Below are 5,979 nucleotides of genomic sequence, written 5' to 3'. Positions count from 1 at the left end.
GAAGACTTAAGAGGATTTGCCATTAACAGAGCCTTATCAGAGAGCTAATTAAAATGTACTGGGGCTCCTGGGTGGCTCAGTAGATTGGGTGACCGACTCCTAGTTTCAGCTCAGGTCATGTTCCTGGGATCTAGCCCTGTGACAGGCTCCCCACTCAGCAGGGAGTCTGCTTGGGATTCTCTCTCTCCCTCTTCCCCTGCCTTCCCCCCACTAGCATGTGTGCTCTCTCTCTCTCTTTCTAAAGTAAGTAAATAAACCAAAAATAAATGTACTTAGAAACAGGGAAGCTGAACCTAGGGCTGGCGAAAAAGATTGAATTTAAGAAGCAATTGTGAATAAAGAAAGTGATGCATTTGAGGGCAGACCTAACAAGCAAAAGTGATATAAACACCACCTCCATTATCAATAGTGACTCACTTAGGGGGGCATAGAAACAAGAGGATTATAAAGTATTATCTTAAAGTAACATATAAGAAATGAGGAGAGGGTAATAGATATTTGAGCTTACAAAGTTCTGCAGTGTTTCAAGGAGGACAGACATGCTGTAATCAGTGAATTTTGTTATCAAGTTAGTTATCGTTTAGAAACAGAATATTGAACGGGACACCAGCGTGGAGCCTACTCTTCAAGCATTCGTCATGGCAAGCAGCAGCGTTTCCTATGGGTAAAATTGGTGGCGCAGAATGTTGCTAGTTAGGCTTCCCCACAGGATAGCGAAGAGGCAGGCGCTGTCCCCAGAAACTCCCCCTTCCTCTGCACAGGAAGGGCTAATGCGCGAACATAGTATCTGTCAGAGAGAGCACCACAAATGGCAGAGCGAAGTGTCCTGTGACCTTCCCATAAATTTCTGGAATGACCGGGGGTACTTTTAGCTAAAGAAACTGCAAGCACCTCTGGATAAGCACAGCTGTGTTTATGTCTTTACCTCTCACGCCTTCTTTGGTGGAGTCAGAGATAGAGCAGAAGGAGGTTAAGAAAGGGCCAGTGAATACAATAAACTATTTTCCCATTTTCTCACTGTGATGTCTGAGACAGGTGAGTGGAGAATAATTGGGTTTGACATGAGATCAAAGCTTTAATATAGAGTAAATGGATTTCTAACACTTGAAAGTGAATAGTAACTCTCTAAAAGACGTAACTGAAATTCATAAGAAAATTATGGGTTCTTCCCAAAATGACATCTTAGTTGAGGAAGGCACTTGTTACTGGAGTGTTTGAAGGATCAAAGGGGGAACTTTCATTCATGTACACAAGGAGACATGTTCAGGGGTCTGGAGTCTCCATGAAATGGAGTACTCTAAGAGTTAAAATATGTGCAACTTAAGGAATAATGTTTAATTTTGTAATTTTAAAAATAATAGCAAATTAATCAAGTTGCAAAAGGATACATGCAGAATATCATTAATATAAAAACTTAAGTACAAAATTGTACACACACACACATAAGTAATTCTTGGTAATACAGACAAATACATTACTATGTCTACTATAAAATCAATTCCAAAATTTAGCTATTTGTACTATTTTCTTTAGCATTTTGTTAATATTCACAAAAAATAAGTAATAATTTAATATATGCATTTTCACAGTATAAAGTGAATTGAAATTCTTGATGGTGGCTTACATACAGTTCTATCTAATGATAATAGAATATGTCTTAATTCTGTCTACAAGATGGGTTTTCAGTCTAATGCATTTTTAATAACAGAGCAGTGCATCCATCTATGGCCCATTCCTTCATGCATAGTAGGAGATGGTGATCGTCATATGCCATTAATTTAAGTATTTATCAATGGAGTGAATGTAATTACCCTAAAACATTACTTATTTACCTTTAACTTTGTTAAAATCAATGCCATATATATTTATAATATTTTTATACAAAGGAACTTTATGATAATAAAACCCACTCAAACAAATCACTTAACATCCAACAGGTATTCTAAAATACTACATTTTTGAGATAAATTATCAAACTTGATACCTTTCTAAGTTTAATACATGCTGAAGTTTAAATTATCAAAGTTTTTAGGTAATAATTTCTTTTCCTTCCATACTGTGGAGACTGATTTTCATTCTTACTTACACCTTTAGAATGAGCTTCCATCCTTGAGGTAGCTTAATACATGGAGTAGTGTCCTTTGTATTTTAATGGTGACATAGGATCGTAAATATTTAAAGTTGCAAGAGAATGGAAAGTATAATCCAATTGTCTTAAATATAATAGAATCGATTCAAGAAGGAAAATTGATAAAAAAATCACTACAGAAAATTAACAAGTGTTTTCCTCATAAATGGCAGTCCTTATGTATTTATTAATAATGTATCTGTAGGAAATGAAGATTCTGGAAGCCAACATAAAAAATATAATTTTATGAAATGGCTCAGTGACTGACTGCCTTTATCCAAGGTCAAATTTCCCTGAAAATTTGAAGACCTGAAATTCTGAAGTTCATAAATTTCAAGATTCATTTACTCCTGACAACATGCCACCTCTTAGTTCAAAGGGGAAAAAAATACATAATACATTTAAGAACTGAGGAATAAAGCTCAATAGAATATTTAACTTTATACAGCTCTTTAAAATGAAAATTTTTTTATGACTTAAGAGCAAGCTGGTAAAAAAAAATCATAAATTAATTTTTCTTTACCATAGACTTGGACTTTTTAATGAAAGTTGAAAGTGGTCATAAAATGTTCTATTGGTTTCATACTTTCCAAAGCACTAAAGTAAAAAACATATATATTGGCAATAGTGTATAAATACAACTGTGAACTTCAGTTGAAGAAGAAATAAAATATGAACATTAACACAATGTTTAAGAATAATAATAAATCTTTTGAAAAAATTGTAAGGCAGAAAATTAGTCACTTTTCTTATTTTTATTAAAATTATAAATTTGGTTAATGTTTTTTTAAAAATGTGCTTTTTAATATTTTATTTTCTCATTGCATTTATAACATAACTCACTTAAACAATCACAGAATCCTTTTCTTCCAATGATGAGCTGACAGATTGTCTGTATTGTCTTGTCTGTATTGATTGGTTTCCACCTAAATATTATATTATGGAAGATCCTGCTTGAAGATGTTGGGAAGAAGTATTTTGATTCCAAGTGGTTTTATGAGAATATGTGTGAAAAAGACTTAGGTCTTCCCAAGTGAAATTAATCATGACAGATGGGAACAATTTTATCCCTATAAATTGAATGCTTGATAAAATTGACCTAATGTATTATTTTGGCATTAATTCCAGTCACACAATTTGGTCTTGTAAAATTTGAGGACTATAATATCTTCTTTCCTCTCTCCTTCTGTCATTCCCTTAGACTAATAGTTCCTCCTCAAAAAACAAAATTGTGAGATGCCTGGTATAGAGAAAAATGACCAATCTCATACAATTTTGAGTCCAAATGCCCTAAACTTTTATGTATATTTTGAATCCAAAATTTTACTTCTAGAAAATTAGAATAAGAACATAATCATGGAGGTGGCCAAGATTTTATCCCCAAGTTTGTTTGTTTCATCTAGGAAACTGCCAACAATCAATAAGGAATTATTTAAACAAATTGTAGTATATCCAGGTAATGGGATTCATTGGCTTTGCAACCATTAGAAATATCATAGAAGTCTATCAACTAACATGGGAAGATATTAATAATATTTTAAAAATTGGCTACAATTAAAATTATTATGTACAACAAAGATGCTCTTGAATAGGCAAATGGATAAACACATATCAGTATAATGGAATACCACCCAGCAATAAAGGGAACAGTTCATTGATTCATATGAAAACAAGAATGAATATTGAATATGCTTTGCTAAGTGAAGAAAGCCAGAACCAAAAGGTTATATACTGTATATGTCCATTTATATAACTGTTTGGAAAAGGCAGAGCATGATGAAAAGTAAGAAATATGTTTGTGTGATGGGTTTTGCATCCTTCCTTTAGCCATGTAAAGAGCATGTCTAGTCACTAGTTCTAGGACGATCTTTGTATTTTATTTCATTGGATCCAAATTCAGCTTCATTCAGTCTTCATTTGAACTCTAGCTACCTACAAATGTAAAACTGAGAAATAAATGCTCACATGACATTAACATTACACGTGAGATGCTTGAGATTAAGATCTGTGGTGATTTGTTACAGAGCAGTATTGTGATAATATCAAAATGATAAGTTTGACTACATAAAAATATGGTTAAAATGAATACAAAATACATTAAAAACAAATAAGACATGATAATGTATTTATGGTAAATACAATATATGGGTAGTCTTATCTGTAATATGCAGAGAGTCCGTATGTGTGGAATATAATCATTAAAATCATCAAAATGGACAAACAGTTCATTAAAGAAGTTCATAAAGGAGTTCATAAAAGATGTACAAAATAACAATATATTACAGTATTTTTAGCTCTTTAAAGGTAAATTCAGACAAGAAGAAGAAACCATTTTCTTCATATTTCATGATGATTTTATTCTATTTGTAGAATGAAGCTGTTAGGAATATGAATCAGTACAACAGTCTCTAAGAATGCTTGATGATAGGGATCATATTTTAGACACGGTAATTACTCTTCAAGCAATAAATCTGAAGTGCGTGTCCATCTCTAAAGGAAGACATTTGCACATATAGTACATAATGTACAAACTTTTTATAAATACACCTATTATTACACAAGTAAAAGCACTACAAGTACTAGTAGATGTTCAATATATCTTTCTTATAGCAACAGCAGGAAAAACCTATATTACCTAAATGAGGTGACTGAATGGCTGGTAACCAATGCTACCTCTATATATCCATTAAATAATTAAAGTTTTATGTATAAATATATATGAAGTTCTAAGATATATATATAAATATGTATGTAAGATGAATGTATATAGTAAGATATATATGTAAATTTAATTGCAAAAGGCAGTTTGCAAATACACATATGTACATACAAACATATTTATACATGACACATGGATATATGTTTTTAAATTACATGTATTTTTGAAAATGTCAACTATTTTTTTTTCCTGCTTTCTAAAATGTCAACTATTTTTAAATGATATCTAAACACAGGAAAAAAGACTAGGATGGATTGTGTCAAAATGTAAGAAAATTTTCAGTCACTAGTTATCAAAACTTATGTTGTATGTCCTTAAAAATTGTGGAGAATCCAGGGGCCCCTGGCTGGCTCAGTAGGTGTAGCATGCTACTCTTGATTGCAGGGTGGTGAGTTCAAGCCCCATGCTGGGTGTGGAGCCTACTTAAATTATGAAGGAGCTCAAAAAGCTTTCATATATGTTGAACATAACTATTCATATTTATTGTATTATAAATTTAAACTGATAACTTTTTAAAATACAAGAATACACAGATACACTTTACAATATCTGTCAGAGCAATGACATATACATATAATGTAGCCTCTGCAACAGAGTAGTCATGAAAGAATGAGAAGGAAAAGGCAAATACTGGCTTACTATTATTATGAAAACAGTTGCAATCTAACTGACCCACTGAAAGTATCTTGGGAACCTAGGCATTCTTGGACCACACTTGGTGTGTTGATTGTTTAGATAGTGTCATTACTGTGAATTTAATTTTTTATTCATATATTTTTTCATTTTAAGAATTATATAGTTTAATTATATTTATATTATTTTAAAATTAGAAAAACTGAGCCAATTGTTAAAATAACAAACAATTCACCAGAAAAATAGTCTCTGGTCAAATTTTCTCATATTCTGCATGTGATGCTAGATTATTTTTTCTTATGTTTTATTCTTTCCCTCCCTTTTGTCCTTCATTTCTCCCTCCTGCCCTTTGACACGCCAACCTTTCCTTTTCTTTCTCTTTTTCTTTTATAAAAACAAACGACTATATTTATTGTTATATATTTAAAAGAAAGTGACCAATTGCCTATTGCTAGAAGCTCATAATTTAATGAAAAGTAATATGTAAGTCCTGTAATCA

Source organism: Leptonychotes weddellii, chromosome 2, assembly GCF_054177405.1.
Source record: "Leptonychotes weddellii isolate Sample4059 chromosome 2, ASM5417740v2, whole genome shotgun sequence".
Lineage (NCBI taxonomy): Eukaryota > Metazoa > Chordata > Mammalia > Carnivora > Phocidae > Leptonychotes > Leptonychotes weddellii.
This window is presented reverse-complemented; position numbering follows the sequence as displayed.